General features: G+C 45.4%; 2 protein-coding genes across 2 annotated transcripts in view; one reads left to right on the forward strand and one right to left on the reverse strand.

The window, feature by feature from the left end:
• wwc3 (WWC family member 3) overlaps positions 1 to 17,721 on the reverse strand; it is a 164,273-nt gene that overhangs the window by 113,007 nt on the left and 33,545 nt on the right. The window lies entirely within an intron of this gene.
• Positions 9,473 to 17,721, forward strand: part of LOC125457167 (putative claudin-24) — a 77,596-nt gene continuing 69,347 nt past the window's right edge. Inside the window, exon 1 of the mRNA XM_048541018.2 lies at positions 9,473 to 9,694. The gene's annotated coding sequence lies outside the window, so the exon portion shown is untranslated. The remainder of the gene's footprint in view (positions 9,695 to 17,721) is intronic.

Raw genomic sequence — 17,721 nt, forward strand, 5'->3', positions numbered from 1 at the left:
GACCCACGAGGTGTTCACAGAACAGAGAGTTAGCTGCTCATGTTCTGTCCTGGTCCGATCCCAAGCAGCAGCCAAGGCGAGATTCCTTCCGGTTGGGTGAGCTGCAAGTCAAACGCCTGGTTAAATCATTGAGCCCCGGCTGCTTTTGGTGAGAACCTGGTCTAGGCCCCGAATCACTGTCCCGTTCACACAGCAGCCAGGAAATGGGACAAGTAGGAGTGAGGGAAATCAGCAGGTTCTGGATGTATTGCCTTTGTTTGAAAAGGGCCACTCCTTAGGCAACCAGGGAAGAGTTGAACAAAGTCTCCGAACTGCTCCTCAACTAGACTTTTTCACAAGCCAAGCAGAACTGTAACAAAACTAGCAAGCACTGAACATGAACCTGTAAAAATGATGCTCTGACAACCAAACGGCTCCAATTAACCACTGAAAAACATGTATGTACTCGTGGATTTTGCAATGCACAGGAGAATGTCTGAACACAGTCCAAAGTCCATTATGAAAAATCCAGAGATAGTAAGAACTGCCAACGCTGGAGAATCTGAGACAACAAGGTGTAGAACACAGCAAATCAAGCAGCATCAGAGGAGCAGGAAAGCTGATTTCAGGTCTAGACCCTTCTTCAGAACACCCAGGTCTGGATGCAATGAAAAAGGATGGTTCCCCCCTCAAAAACCAAAAGCAGACACACTGGGCGGCCATGGAAATGGTTCCACCTTCCCATTAGATCACGGTTGCTGTGACTCCATTGTTGCACTTGTGTTCCACATTCCTTTAACATAACAACATTAAAAAAAAATCACGTTGGCTTCAGTCTCATGTCCAGAACACTGTCAGCATGCACAACATGAGGACTCAGACAGCTCCAGACCTTGCCCGCTCTCTGCTGAAAATCGTACTTCCTGGCAGCCCTCCAGAACAGCTGAGGTCCAAGTTTTAAGACTGTGTCCTTTCGTCAGCGTGCCACCCCTCAGTAAGTGAAATGTTCCTGCAAGACCCTCAGTGCATGGGGATGGGGGTGGGGGTGCAACGGAGAGTCTGCCTCTCAGCATGCCCAATTTCCCAATACCAGGTCACATGGGAATCTGGTGCTTGGCAATGAAGGGATACCCCCACCCATCCAACCGCAGGAGCCTGAAAACAATGTTGGCAGGAATTACTTCACATTCTCCAGATGGCGAGCCACCCAGCCGCTGCCAGATTAGTATCACCAGCTGTGACATGAGACCGTGAACTGGGTCTATGACCACCCACTTAAGGGCCTCAATTGGTAGCAAGCCAGGAAGGCTGTTCATCGAATTGGGGCAGAGATAGGAGGGCATTGGCACGACTAAATGAAATTGGTCACTAACTGTGGCACAGGGAATGGCATGTAATACTACCCACTTTACCCAACTGAATCTTTATGACTTTCAACCCCATTCCATTACCATTCAACTTGTTGAACTCAAAAAGGAAGAATGGCCAAGTTGATATAACTCACCACGGTAACACTGGTGCTCCGGTCATTTATACTTTTACTGAAATGTCATGCAACTGCATCAAAGTTTCAGTCCTGCAAAACCCTATCTCCTTCAAGACTGATGTCGTAACTTATTCAGAGAAGAATGAAAGAACAACTCAGAGGATCTGGTAGAGGTTCCAAAGAAGTTCAATTGCTTCTCTGAGCTAAAAAGCAAAGAATTAATATTACACTAAAGATTTAGTAGAGGATATCCACAAAGGTGAAGGAAACGAGAAGGCCCATACTGTAAAAATGGTGCAAGAAAGGAAAATCAAGTAAAAGTGAAGTGACAATAGCAGTTATTAAAATCATGTTGTATGTCTCTTATAGAGATGCTGAAGGGATCTAACAGGGAGAATTCTGGGAGAATGCCTCCTCTAAATGGTAGAGACAAGAACTATGGGACACAGTTCAACTTCTTCAGAAACACTTCATCAGGAAGGTGTTTTAGAGACAGTAGGAACTACAGATGCTGGAGAACCTGAGATAACAAGGTGCAGAGCTGGATGAACACAGCAGGGTCTAGGCCCGAGACATTAGCTTTCCCGAGACATTAGCTTTCCTGCTCCTACGATGCTGCTTGGCCTGCTGTGTTCGTCCAGCTCTGCACCTGGTTATCTCATCAGGTGTCTTCCTTTTGGGATGTAGATAATGGGAATTTTACTTCTCACTCTGAGGGTTATTAAGTTGTGGAATTCTGTTCTCGGACAGAAAAGGAGTGGATGATGATCTATTGAATTTAATCAAAGCAGAGTTAAACAGATTCTTGTTGACAAAAGGGTTCCAGGATTTGAGATGGGCAAACAGACAGGATAGTGAAGTGGAAACCCCACTGAGATCAGCCACAATGTTAACTGCAAGGCAGGGCAAGCTCAAAAAGGGCAGAATGGCATACTCCTGCCCTAAACAAATCCTAAATTCCGACATGACGGGAGAACATTGCAATCCAGGAAACTACATCCACTTGTAAAGAAATCCATCAAACCCCCATTCTGTTTTTTATATAAAAGGTAAATGGGGCACAGGTTATATACAGCATTGACCGTAACAGCACAAAATAAATCATAGCATCTTAACGCACAGAAGATGGCTGTTTGATCCTTCAAACCATTCAATTCATGGCACTGCCCAAAAGCTCAATTAATTTCTCATTTAGTATATATATATATAATTCCCTTTTGAAAGCCACCATTTCAGGCCAGATCCCAGATCAAAGCAACTCACTTGTTCAGAAAAAAAAAGTTCTTATTCCTCACCCTAGTCCTTTCGTCAATTGTCTCAAATCTTCATGCTCTGGTTTGTGATCCTCATAGCAATGTAAGCCATTGGTCAAGATTTCCTCAATCACAACCCCACATTATATGTGCACAACGAAGAGCTGTGTTATTACTGGTGGCAGAACTTGCACATACCACTGGTGTCTGTTTATTAATTACAAACATGGGAGATTTACCAGGACACTGCCTGGTCTGGAGAGGCTGAGCTATATGCTGGGGCTGCTTTCCTTGAAGCAAAAACAAAAAAAGTGATACCATAGAGGGGTATATGATTATGAGGGACACTTAATGGGTGGGCAGGGAGACACACTTTTCCACGAGTTACAGCAGTCAATAACCAAGACCATTGATTTAAGGGAAGAGTTAGAAAGCTACAAAGGAGAATTTAGAATTTTGTGTTTTCCGATCAAAGTATGGTGGGAGTGTGGACATCATTGCCTGAAAGGTTGGTTGAGTCAGAAACCCTCGTAACATTGAAGCACTGTTTATGTACTCAGTTGCATTGTTAGAAGTTCCAGGCATATGGGCCAAGAATTGGGAAGTGGTACGGGTGTAGTCTGATCTACCGTGCAAGAGAGTCATGACGGGCCAAGTGGTCTCCTCCTAAGTTTTAAGTGTCCTGGAATCTATGGATTTAGCAAAAATACATAGAATGACGTGCACTTCTTTCTTAAAAAAAGAAAAGTAAAAACTGTGGTACACAGCACATAGAACAGGACAGAACATTTCTTGTATTAGTCCTCGGAAATTTCAGATTTACCATCCAAATTATCCAACAAAATTTCCCAAGTATGCTTATCACATCCAGTTTCCCTTTGTTTTGCAGATTTTAAAAAAAAAAGGGACCTGAATTCACATCACTTCCTGAAACTTGCCAAATGCAATATAATGCTGTATCTTGTACCATTTACAGGTTATCTTTCATTACCTTGCATATTCAGCGATTCTACAAAGCACAGAATGCGATATGCAGTTCCAAAACAGAACTATGTTTATGTACTTGATGTCCTACTTACTGTCATCATGGAGCAAGACAAGCCCAATGGACTATGGAGTTTGGCCCAAAGAGACCACAAATCAGGTGATTTAAATTATAGGTGGTAAAGGTCAAAGAGCCAACAAGGCAGAAATGCAGCAAAAAAAAAATCACGAAGACAAGGGATGAGAGAGGGTTCAGAGGTCAACAGATGGAGGTCTACATGCCGAAAGCTTCTCCCAAATTGTACACTGACCTTATGGAACAGTTTCCAATGCAGAATGACACTGTATTAGGGCATAACAAAATGTGAGGCTGGATGAACACAGCAGGCCAAGCAGCATCTCAGGAGCACAAAAGCTGACGTTTCGGGCCTAGACCCTTCATCAGAGAGGGGGATGGGGGGAGGGAACTGGAATAAATAGGGAGAGAGGGGGAGGCGGACCGAAGATGGAGAGTAAAGAAGATAGGTGGAGAGGGTGTAGGTGGGGAGGTAGGGAGGGGATAGGTCAGTCCAGGGAAGACGGACAGGTCAAGGAGGTGGGATGAGGTTAGTAGGTAGCTGGGGGTGCGGCTTGGGGTGGGAGGAAGGGATGGGTGAGAGGAAGAACCGGTTAGGGAGGCAGAGACAGGTTGGACTGGTTTTGGGATGCAGTGGGTGGGGGGGGAAGAGCTGGGCTGGTTGTGTGGTGCAGTGGGGGGAGGGGATGAACTGGGCTGGTTTAGGGATGCAGTGGGGGAAGGGGAGATTTTGAAACTGGTGAAGTCCACATTGACATCCAATGTGGACTTCACCAGTTTCAAAATCTCCCCTTCCCCCACTGCATCCCTAAACCAGCCCAGTTCATCCCCTCCCCCCACTGCACCACACAACCAGCCCAGCTCTTCCCCCCCACCCACTGCATCCCAAAACCAGTCCAACCTGTCTCTGCCTCCCTAACCGGTTCTTCCTCTCACCCATCCCTTCCTCCCACCCCAAGCCGCACCCCCAGCTACCTACTAACCTCATCCCACCTCCTTGACCTGTCCGTCTTCCCTGGACTGACCTATCCCCTCCCTACCTCCCCACCTACACCCTCTCCACCTATCTTCTTTACTCTCCATCTTCGGTCCGCCTCCCCCTCTCTCCCTATTTATTCCAGTTCCCTCCACCCATCCCCCTCTCTGAAGAAGGGTCTAGGCCCGAAACGTCAGCTTTTGTGCTCCTGAGATGCTGCTTGGCCTGCTGTGTTCATCCAGCCTCACATTTTGTTATCTTGGAATCTCCAGCATCTGCAGTTCCCATTATCTCTGTATTAGGGCATGTTGGGAGTGTAATTACCTCTAGCAATGAGACACTGAAACAACCAGTCCATACGCAAGCAGCAAAGTTTTGAAGAAGCTGGTGTGGAATGTCCCCCTGCTCCTGAACAAGGTGGGCGCTCGTGAGGAAGTTGGTAGTATCACGCAAGAAGACCAACGAGGGTCCTCCTGCTGCCGAGAGCAAAACATCCCATTTTTTAACCAAGCGTCGAACAGCGAAGGGAGAATCTCACGAGTGATCAGCAAGAGGTCAAGGTGAAAGTATAATTGTGGGAGATTGAATCTTTTTGTGTTCATTCACGTGGACTTACTGAACCCCGTGATGGTGAGATAACTATTCTTCCAGTGAATAACACACAACCCATTCCTCACAACAAATTTGTGTTGGCTTCAACAGGCTACAAAATCCTTGAGTTTATCTCCCTGGCCAACAGCGAGACTCATGGGTTACTGCTTACAGTCCAAATGTGGATAAAGCTAGTTGTGGTTAGGGGCCAACATAAAAGAGGGAGATAGCAATCTAACAGTTCAATTTCCACTCCATCTGATTCTCATTTCCACTGAAGTTGAATGGCTCTCATCAAGACTCCAAACAGCTCTTCCCTAAATCAAGATTGTCACCTAATGAGCGACATTGAACAAAAACAGAAATTGCCAGGCAAGTTCGGGAAGTCCGGCAGCATCTAACAGACAGGAATTAGAGTCAACATCATTTTGGGTGCCAACTCAAACGCTAACTCTCCGACACCACCTCCTACCGGCCCCTCGATCATGACCCCACCCCCGAGCACCAAACCATCATCTCCAACACCATTCCTGACCTCATCACCTCAGGGGACCTCCCACCCACAGCCTCCAACCTCATTGTTCCCCAACCCCGCACAGCCCGTTTCTATCTCCTTCCCAAAATCCACAAACCTGCCTACCCTGGTCGACCCATTGTCTCAGCCTGTTCCTGCCCCACCGACCTCATCTCCATCTATCTGGACACCATTTTCTCCCCTTTGGTCCAGGAACTCCCAAGCTACGTCCGTGACACCACCCATGCCCTCCACAAATTCCAATTCCCTGGCCCCCAACACCTCATTTTCACCATGAACGCCCAGTCCCTATACACCTGTATTCCGCATGCAGATGGCCTCAAGGCCCTCTGCTTCTTCCTGTCCCGCCGGCCCGACCAGTCCCCCTCCACCGACACCCTTATCCGCCTGGCCGAACTCGTCCTCACCCTCAACAACTTCTCCTTCAATTCCTCCCACTTCGTTCAGACAAAGGGGGTGGCCATGGACACCCGCATGGGCCCCAGCTATGCCTGCCTCTTTGTAGGTTACGTAGAACAGTCCCTCTTCCGCACCTACACAGGCCCCAAACCCCACCTCTTCCTCCGATACATTGATGACTGTATCGGCGCCGCCTCTTGCTCCCCAGAGGAGCTCGAACAGTTCATCCACTTCACCAACACCTTCCACCCCAACCTTCAGTTCACCTGGGCCATCTCCAGCACATCCCTCACCTTCCTGGACCTCTCAGTCTCCATCTCAGGCAACCAGCTTGTTTACTGATGTCCATTTCAAGCCCACCGACTCCCACAGCTACCTAGAATACACCTCCTCCCACCCACCCTCCTGCAAAAATTCCATCCCCTATTCCCAATTCCTCCGACTCCGTCGCATCTGCTCCCACGATGAGGCATTCCACTCCCGCACATCCCAGATGTCCAAGTTCTTCAAGGACCGCAACTTTCCCCCCCCCCACAGTGGTCGAGAACGCTCTTGACCACGTCTCCCGCATTTCCCGCAACACATCCCTCACACCCCGCCCCCGCCACAACCGCCCAAAGAGGATCCCCCTCGTTCTCACACACCACCCCACCAACCTCCGGATACAACGCATCATCCTCCGACGCTTCCGCCATCTACAATCTGACCCCACCACCAAAGACAATGGAATCAATGTGGACTTCACCAGCTTCAAAATCTCCCCTTCCCCCACCGCATCCCAAAACCAGCCCTGTTAGTCCCCTCCCCCCCACTGCACCACACAACCAGCCCAGATCTTCCCCTCCACCCACTGCATCCCAAAACCAGTCCAGCCTGTCTCTGCCTCCCTAACCTGTTCTTCCTCTCACCCATCCCTTCCTCCCACCCCAAGCCGCACCCCCATCTACCTACTAACCTCATCCCACCTCCTTGACCTGTCCGTCTTCCCTGGACTGACCTATCCCGTCCCTACCTATACTCTCCTCTCCACCTATTTTTTTTCTCTCCATCTTCGGTCCGCCTCCCCCTATTTATTCCAGAACCCTCACCCCATCCCTCTCTCTGAAGAAGGGTCTAGACCCAAAACTTCAGCTCTTGTGCTCCTGAGATGTTGCTGGGCCTGCTGTGTTCATCCAGCCTCGCATTTTGTTATCTTGGATTCTCCAGCATCTGCAGTTCCCATTATCGCATCATTTTGGAGCCACTGACCCTTCTTCAGAACTGGTGGAAGTTAGGGGAAAGTTTTTTTTAAAAATGCAGAAAATGGGGTGGGGAAGGAGGTAAGTAGCAAGCGATTTGGGGGGGGGGGGGGGGGTAATAGAGCACAAAGAGAGGGAAGAACATTTGGACAGACAAAGGAGTGGTTAATGGTCAGCCTAGGAGAATAACTAGCTGCTAAATGGGGACTAATAGTGGCTAACAATGGGTCATGTTTAATAGCAGACCATGTCATAACAAGACCTGGTTTGTGGGGATTGGGGTAAGGACACGGGAGATGGTGCCTCAAGACCTCAAACTGTTGAACTTGATATCGAGTGCTGAAGGCTGCAGAGTTCCCAAGCAGAAAATGAGATTCTATTCTTCCAGCGTGCAAGGAGCTTCACTGCAGCAAGCCTGGACAGAGATATTGGCCAGGGAACAAGGTCGTGTGTTGATGTGGCCGGCAACAGGTAGATCAGGTCTTTTCAGCGGGCAGGAAGTAGGTGTTCTGCAAAGCAGTCACCCAGTCTACGCTTTGTTTCTCCAATGTCGAGAAGACCACATTGTGAGCAGCAAATGCAATAGACTCGATTGTGCTTCACCTGACATTGAACATTATGGCTATTCTCAGTGCTTTTTGTCCCTCATCAATCCTATAAAGCAATAGTCTATTATTTACACAGCATCTTCTGTTGTAAAACAAGAGATGCAAAGCGAGTTTAAATCTGAAAGGTTGAAGTTATTAGAATAACCAAGCCCAGTCACTGCTGACCTGACATGGTGCAGCTCTGGTCCCTTTCTCCTCTGCAGCCTGTATCAACTGCATTACTTCCTCTATTCCCTGTGTCACACTGGGTGATGAAATGTTAAAGATCGAATGCTGTTAAATTTACAGTTAGGAGACCTCCATGGCAATAAGTGCTTTCAGCTTATTAATATGTCTCGAGTGTCTTTAACCCTGTTTTTTGCTCATAACAGCTCCTTCCATGAGGTATGGATTTCTTTATCAAATAGGAACAAGAATGAATCACTGAGAATATAGAACTATGGAGCTCTTCACAAGTTCCCTAAGGGGATCTGTGTAGTAGCACTCGTAAACCCATAAACTTGACTCGGACGCATGACTCACTCTAGAAATCTGAGCTGCTTCTCCGGTGCACTTCTGAGGGAGTGCTGTACAGTCAGAGGTACTGACTTCTGAATCACCCATGACTCAAACATATGCTGAAGATCTCAATGCAGCATTGTGAAAAGGGTGGGGAGTCATTCCTGACATCCAGGCCATTATTTATCCCTCAAAATCAACATTAAAAAAACAGGATTATTTGGTTGTTATTACGTTGCTATTTTGAGAACTCTTTGGGTGCTTTGCCATCTAAACCATAGCAGTGACTATTTTACAAGAAAGCATTCATTGGCTGTGAACTGCTTTGGAAGATCCATAGTTTGTAAAAGGTACTGCAGAAATGCAAGTTCCCTTTTTTATCTTTTTAGTTGCTTTTATCGTCAGTTAATTCCACATATCTGTGTGTGTGTGTGTGTGTGTGTGTGTGTGTGTGTGTGTGTGTGTGTGTGTGTGTGTGTGTGTGTGTGTGTGTGTGTGTGTGTGGGGGGGGGTAAGAAATTCTTTGAATTTCAATTGACGTCCCAGTGCTTAAATTTTATTGCCGTATTCTGCAATTTAGACACTCGGGTAGATTAGGAAGTAATCGAGTCGATCGAAGCAACATATAGACGATTGATAAAGTGTTTAAAAATGTAGAAGAGATTTTAAAATACAAACTGCAGTGCAAACCACACTTTTACCTTGACTGAGACATTCACATGTAACAGATGTTGCATCACACGAGGGCATTCAGGGTTTATCAGGTTAAAAACCTTAGTACAGACCAATCACTTACGCTGAAACACACTGTTACAGGGGTCAATCAACTAGTGTCACCACAAGCACCAATGCTGACGCATACTTTGTAATTCCAACACAAAGTACAGAAAGCTTTCAGAACTGGAACACCTACACACCGTCAAAAAGCAAAAAAACGAAGTTATTTTTTCGGCTTATTCCAAAGAAAACCGGTCGCAACTATGGAACCAAATAGCTCAACTCATTTGCTGGATTTGTGAAGAGCTTACACTGAGGCGGAGATGAAGAGGGGTCCGTAAACAACTGCAAACAGTAAGTTGTTCAGTCCATTTGTCTTTAATACCCAGAGAATAATGCACCCATGGGAGCAATTAAAGGATAATAATGTTGGTGGTACAAACGTCTTGGACATTGATGTAAATTCAGAACCACCTTATGAGCTTAGAGCAACAAAACAATTCCTTTGCAATTAATTCGTTCTTGGATCCAACACAGATCCTTCTGAGTTCTGTGCTTTCCACCAGCCGGACCTAAACACAAAGCACCCATCCCCAGCGTAAAATTATTTCCCATCCCTACTTGCCCACCAGCATTCTGAACTTTTGATAAAATGCTAGTTTGTGCAGAGTTAAGTGGGAGTCAATTCCCACCCAGAAGTTGCAGGTTCAAGTTCCATTGCCAGCACTTGGTCATACATACCATGCAATACTGAATGAGGGCTGCACAATCAGAAGTCCCATCACTCAGATGAGGTGTTAAAGAGAGATCCCACCAGTGCTCTCGAATGGGTGCAAAAGTGCTTCTTATCTGAAGAAGAGGGGTTCTCCGCACTATGCCGTGGCCAAAGTTCACGCCTCAACCATCATCACGAAAGCTCATCATCGTTAGATTTCTGTGAAAGCTTCCTTTGTTAACTTCACTGGTTATAAAGCTGTTTGGGACACCCCACAGTCGTGTGGCGATGCTACACAAATGCAAGTGGTTTCTTGCTCATCAGCAGTTAAGTTGGCACTCCATGGTTGACAATAAAAGGTTTCCCACCGTCCCAGCAAAACTAGAAAAATCCATAAATGTCAGCCACATCAGCAGCACCCACTCAAGAATTAAAAATATCAATGTATTACAATCTTTATCCATTTTTGACACAAAAACACTTAAAAGGAAAGGCTTCTTGTGCATTCTTCTGCAAGTTTATCTTCATTCCTGGGATGTGAACGTCACTGGTGAGATGGTCACTTATTGCTCACCTCTAGTTACTGGTTTTGGTACAGTTGGGTTAAACTGACCGTCTACATTAGAGAGCAGTTAAAAGAGTCGACCACGTTGGTGTTGCTTTGGAATTACATAGCTAGACTGGTTAAAGATAGTCGATTCCCTTCCTTAAAAGGATATTTGAAAAAGAGATTGGATTTTTCCAACAATTCTGTAGCTTTGTCACCACTTTTAAATCGACAAACTCTTTTGGTTTTTGAATTTAAACAGCATTCAAATTTTCAAATGGAATCTGAACTGACATCATCCAAAATTAGTTCCAACTTTGAATTAGCAGTAATTTGGACACTACATTACCTACTGACTGCATCCATAAATAATATCTATAAATCTTAGAAGTAGCCAGATTAAATGAAGAAACAGCAAAGTCCTTTTGAAATTTATTTGCCTACAGTCAATGCTTGGATAGTCAGTTATTTGATGTTATTAAGAGTCGATCTCCCATAATTACTTAACAGATTGATAGATGTCAAAATTGCAGCACTTCGAATAAAAACTTTGTAGCCTTGTTGCACATTTTTTTTAGTGAGCCAAGATGAACAGGTTACATCAAATTAAGAATTAAAGCCGCCTAATGTCAGGATTTTTACTCACTGTGTCTGGTCCACAAATGTGTGTCAGGAAATGTCTCCCCTCTCTGCTGGTTAAAAGGACTCAATGTGAAATGGATTTGTAAAGTGTTAATGAGCTTTTTTAGGCTCACCAATAAAAAACAAACAAACAAATAAACAATCTTTAATTTCATGAGCGCTAATATATCAGAGAAGCCTGAACGAGTGTGGGAAATGCTTTTAAAAGCAAAGGCAAGAAAAGATGAGAATGTCCTTTTAAAGGCAGAAGTAGCTGAGTGAGAATGACAAGCGGGGTCAGGTATGAGGGAGTAGTGAAGGAATATCTAATTACTGATCATTCTGCAAGTGAAAGTACAGGACAAAGATCGAAGATAATTGGCAGAGAATAGATTTGGAAAATGGTTTTTGTTTCTTAAACACAATAATTGTCAGGTTTAATGTACAGTACAGCTTGGTAGAAGCAATGAGGTTATTGACTTGCTCGCTGTGCTGGCTTGTTCTCATTGGAGGTGTTTCGTCACCATCTGAGGGGACATCGAAAAGTGTAGCCTCCATTGACGCAATGTTATTCTACTCTGCTTGGAATTTATACTGTTGGGTCCATAATGGCAAACAAACACGTAGAATTGGACCCCATATAGAAACCAACAGATCCAAACCGGACATAAAACACTACTCACCGTAACGGACCGGACAGTATAAATTCCAAGCGGAGTAGAATAACATCGCTTCACCGGAAGCTCCACTGATAATGTTACCTAGCACGATGATTAAATGTCTGAACGAGAACAAGCCAGCTCGGTGAGCGGGTCAACAATCTCACCCACAACCCGAGCTACAGATCTTCGCCAAAACTCTGGTAGAAGCGATTTCAAAAAAGGAATTGCATAAATCTCAGAGAGCAACACACGCGGGGCTGTGGCAATAGAGCTGGGAAACGGGACTAATTAGACAGCTAATAAAATGTGAGGCTGGATGAACACAGCAGGCCAAGCAGCATCTCAGGAGCACAAAAGCTGACGTTTCGGGCCTAGACCCTTCATCAGAGAGGGGGATGGGGGGAGGGAACTGGAATAAATAGGGAGAGAGGGGGAGGCGGACCGAAGATGGAGAGTAAAGAAGATAGGTGGAGAGGATCTTCTTTACTCTCCATCTTCGGTCCGCCTCCCCCTCTCTCCCTATTTATTCCAGTTCCCTCCCCCCATCCCCCTCTCTGATGAAGGGTCTAGGCCCGAAACGTCAGCTTTTGTGCTCCTGAGATGCTGCTTGGCCTGCTGTGTTCATCCAGTCTCACATTTTATTATCTTGGAATCTCCAGCATCTGCAGTTCCCATTATCTCTGATACTAATTAGACAGCTTGTGGCTGCAGACGTCGCTGTACCTGACAGAAGGATACTCAAAGCTGACAACGTATATGATGTTTTATCAAGACAAAACCACAAACTTGCTTCTTGAAAAGAAAAAGGTGTCACACTAGATTGCCGCTCAGCTTTCTAGATACAGGCTTAGAATGAGTATTGAGAAATTCCAGAAATGTTTTATATCTCGAAGTTTGGCAAAACGGTCCAGCCACTCTTGTTGCCTCGTGAACAGCCTTGACAACAAGCTTTTTCTTCCAGTTTGACAGTAAATGTACTTCTGCAAGAAGATTAATACACTTGCAGCTGCACCCTGCAAACCTTAAGACTGCAGAACGGGGAGCGAACTACACGCGGGCCGTTTTTAGCAATCACCATATCAAAATGAACCTGACTGAGATGTCAGGACACTAAGATCAACTGTTGGTTGAAAATCCCAAAATGCCAAAGACATGGTGCAACCTGGGGTCAACCACCCAGGGTGTGAGAAGCGTCAGTGACAAAGCTACACAAATTACCACCTCCTTGACCTGTCCGTCTTCCCTGGACTGACCTATCCCCTCCCTACCTCCCCACCTACACCCTCTCCACCTACCTTCTTTTCTCTCCATCTTCGGTCCACCTCCCCCTCTCTCCCTATTTATTCCAGTTCCCTCCCCCCATCCCCCTCTCTGATGAAGGGTCTAGGCCCGAAACGTCAGCTTTTGTGCTCCTGAGATGCTGCTTGGCCTGCTGTGTTCATCCAGCTTCACACTTTATTATCTCAAATTACCATGTATGTAGTTTCATTAAAGGGTGCAAAACATTATATGGACCTGCACAATGCTGAAGATGGGTAGTACAAAAACAACTATTTCTGTCTACTTTAGTCTCCAATCGGGGTACAGATAGGTGCTCAAATTAGTCTGTGACAGTGCAACTTAAGTGAGAGAGGTATTGCATTCTAGCATTCTCTTGCAGCAAACAAACAAGCTGCTACCAGATAATAAAATGTGAGGCTGGATGAACACAGCAGGCCCAGCAGCATCTCAGGAGCACAAAAGCTGACGTTTCGGGCCTAGACCCTTCAGAGAGAGGGATGGGGCGAGGGTTCTGGAATAAATAGGGAGGCGGACCGAAGATGGAGAGAAAAGAAGATAGGTGGAGAGGAGACGTGGGGAGCAGAATAGGTCAGTCCAGGGAAGACAGACAGGTCAATGAGGTGGGATGGAGGTTAGTAGGTAGGAGGTGGAGGTGTGGCTTGGAGTGGGAGGAAGGGAGGGGTGAGAAGAAGAACAGGTTAGGGAGGCAGAGACAGGCTGGACTGGTTTTGGGATGCAGTGGGTGGAGAAGAGCTGAGCTGGTTGTGTGGTGCAGTGGGGGGGGGGGGGAGAAAAAAAGAGGACGAACTGGGCTGGTTTTGGGATGCGGTGGGGGAAGGGGAGATTTTGAAGCTGGTGAAGTCCACATTGATACCATTGGGCTGCAGGGTTCCCAAGCGGAATGAGTTGCTGTTCCTGCAACCTTCAGGTGGCATCATTGTGGCACTGCAGGAGGCCCAGGATGGACAGATGTGATTGGGGTAAAAGGCTGCTGAAAAGCTTCCACATTTAGATCCAGGGCAGACATCCAAGTGTGAATATGGTGGCTGCAGTTCTGGTGCGTGTTACCTTTCAGGTCAGATGCTAAATGGAGGTCCAGCCTGCCTTCTCAGGAAGGCACCCTAGATTCCAAAACAACACTAGGTCACAAGTGAAATTAAATTCGATAGCAAGGGGAAAATGTAGGGTCGGAACATGTAGAATCTGCATGGATAGAGTTTAAAAAAGTGCAAAAGGAGAAAAAAAGAACCTGGTGGGTGTTATGTACAGGCCTCCTTGCAGTAATCAGAATGTGGGGAGGGAAGTAAATGAGGAGATTTTAAAAAAGGCACGCATGAAGAACACCCTTTCAATAATCATGTGGCAAGTCAATATGCAGGTGGACTGGGAAAATCAGGTTGAGAGCGAATCACAAGAAAAAGGATTTGTGGAACGTCTAAGAGATGTATTTCTGGGAGTGGCTTGTGGTTATAGACCACTGGGGAACAGGCACTTCTAGGAGTCATGAGTAATGAGGGAGACCTGGTCAGGGAGCTGAAGGCGAAGGAACCCCGTCGGGGGCAGTGGCAATACTATCATAGCATTCGCTATGCAATTTGAGGGGGAGAAACTGGAATCAGACGTAACATATATTAGAAATGAGTAAAGGGAGCAAGCTGGCCAGAGCCGATTGGTTTGGCAGTCTGGCCGGAAAGTCAGTGGAGCAGCAATGGCAGGGGTTTCTGGGAGATAATTCAGAAGGCACAGCAGAAACTCAGCCCAAGGAAGAAGATGCAAACTAAAAAGAGAGGATGAGGCTACAATAGCTGACAAGAGAAGTCAGGGATAGCATAAAAGCAAATGACTGTAAATGTTTGAACTTTAAGCTATTTTTGTTTATTTTCTACTTAAAGCTAGGAAGGTCTGCAGTGTGTAACTTTTAACCTTATTTCATATGTTTTATGCTATACTATAGTTACTGCAATGTTTAACTTACAGCTGTGTTCTTTCTATCCGTCTTGTTCTTGAAGATTCAGTAATCAGGTAGCTGTACTTAAGATGGCACCCTGTGTGGCAATAGATATTTTTCACTGTACTCCTGCACTTTTGTATTTGAGTACGTGACAATAAAATCTAAATCAAATCAAAAGAAAAAGCATGCAATGTGGTAAAGAGTAGTGAGAAAAAAGAGGATTAGGAAGCCTATAAAAACAAGCAGAGGTCAACTAAAAACGCAGTTAAGTGAGAAGATGAAACATGAAGCTAAGCTAGCTGGTAATATAAAAAGACTGCAAGAGTTTCTTTTGATACATAAAATAGTAAGAGAAAGGCAAGAGTGCTAGCAAATGATGCTGGAGAAACTGTAATGAGAAACAAAGGATGAACTGAATAGGTACTTTGCAGTTTGCACAGTGGAAGATACCTGCAGCATACTACAAGTTCCAGTTCAAGACAGTCAAGGGGTAGAGATGAGTGTAGTGGCCATCACTAAGGAGCAGGTACCAGGGAATTTGAAAGGTCTGAAGGTGGACAACTCACCTGGACCACATCCCATGGTTCTGAAGAAGATAGCTGAGGAGATTGGAGAGGTACTGGTGGAAATCTTTCAGGAATCATTTCTCTGGGACTAGCCCTTTCTGCACTGTAAAATGGCTAGTGTAGTGTAGTGTAACACCCCTGTTTAAGAAGGGAGGGTGACAGAAGATGGTAAAATATATAGACTAGTCGGCCTGACCTCAGTCGTTGCTAAGATTTTTAGAAACCATTAAAGGTTGAGATTGCAGAGTACTTACAAGTGCATTGTAAAACAGGGCTGAGTCAGCAGCCTCTCTCATCCCGTGCCTGGTTCGAAAATGATGCACTGTTGAATGGTTCCTACACTTTTTAAAATGCAAGTTAGCTGACATTCAATGTAAGTGCTGTTTCCATTCCTGTTGATTCTAACAATGGGAGAAGCCTAGTTACAGATGAGCTGGAGAAATGGGGCTGTGTGTATAAATGGAGATTTTTGCCTGCAAAAATGAAGCTGAATGAAATTGTGATCAGTTACCAATGGCATAGATCGCCAGCCTGCCAACAATATGCAGTTGCCTGTCAGGGGCCTGAACACCTTGTGGATGTGAACACTTGAGGGAGAAGTCATTGAACTTCCAGAAGGGAAGGAGCTGTCTGTGTTGTTGAGTTTAAAAAGAAATCTCAAGCCTGAAGATAGCCAGTTCATTTCCTCCTCATTAATTGAAAGCTTATTGCAACAAATAAGTCAGAGACATTTATAAGTGTGATGCAGTCACTCAGTGGCTCCAGTAAAGTGAAAGCACCCAGAAAAGGAAGATTAAGGAGCAGTATATTGACCAGCACAAGAATTATCTCAGTAAACTCTGTGGACTGGGACCACAGAACTGCCTTCTCTGTCTTCCCCTTCAACTCATTATGCCTAGGTTGTTGTATGTGCCTGAAGAGGGGGAGCGTTTCGTAAACAGGTTAGAGATTTTAAACGAGTTGAGTTATGTCAAAATTGTTAATCTGTAGAATCAGCCACGTTAAGCAGTGAAACCTGGTCCGTACTTCCTGCCAACCTGGGTCTAAACAACAGGTCAATTTGGGAATTCTGCGTGGTTTTAAAATCTCTTTCTCTGGCGTGATGACTCTTAGGAATAGTGAGATTTATAATACAGCCAGCCTTGCTTCAAAGCAGCAGCAATAACCTGGTTTTGGGGGTGTACTCTTTCAGGAACGCCATAACAAAATGGGTCAAAGTTTTACTTGACTTTTAAATTAAGTTGCCGGACACAAATTCTAACCAATATATAATCTTGGGAAAAAAATGATACCACACAGAAGGAGGTTGTTCTGCCCATCGTGTTCCTGCTGGCTCTTTGACAGTGCTGTCAAAAATGGTCTAATCTTCTGCCCATTACCCTGGACTGTATTGGTAGAAATAGTTTTTGTGCCTTTTGCAGTAAAATAGGCATATTGAAGATAAATAAAACCCAATCTATCTTTTTGTTTTGAATGAGGAAAGTTTAAAATGGTGCTTTTTGCACTGCTACAACCTGCCACACTGAGCCTGGGTCAGTCAGTCTCAATAGATCAGCTGGAGGTTTCTAATCTGGTGTGACCACACTGCCCCAACCATCAAAAACCTCACATTATCACTGCAAGTACAGCTTCGACACTAACCTCAAGCCACAATGACATTCAAGCTCCTTTGTGCCACTCGGCAGCTAGCCCCATTAGCAAGCTTAGCACCAACTCAAAAAACAGCCCATTCAGAGCTCCCTCCAACTTGCTTTGTTCTTTGAGAGCTTGCTTCAAGTTAACCTTAGCTCTCAGCACTTAGAGTTCACACAACTCCAGCTGAAGATTTTCTTGGGGCAGTTCCACCTCTTTAGTGACCTTGAAACTGCAACCTTTCAGATCAAAAGGCCTTCCATCTGAACTGGAAGGTGATATTTACTCACCAACCTGTGTTCTTGAGCTACATCAGTTACCAGTGCAACTTGAATTGCAAATTGCCATTGTAGTATTGAGATCGCTCCCAGCCCCAGTTCTCCTCATCTCTGGGTCCCCTCTGTCC

The sequence above is a fragment of the Stegostoma tigrinum genome, chromosome 12, assembly GCF_030684315.1.
Source record: "Stegostoma tigrinum isolate sSteTig4 chromosome 12, sSteTig4.hap1, whole genome shotgun sequence".
Taxonomy (NCBI): Eukaryota; Metazoa; Chordata; class Chondrichthyes; order Orectolobiformes; family Stegostomatidae; genus Stegostoma; species Stegostoma tigrinum.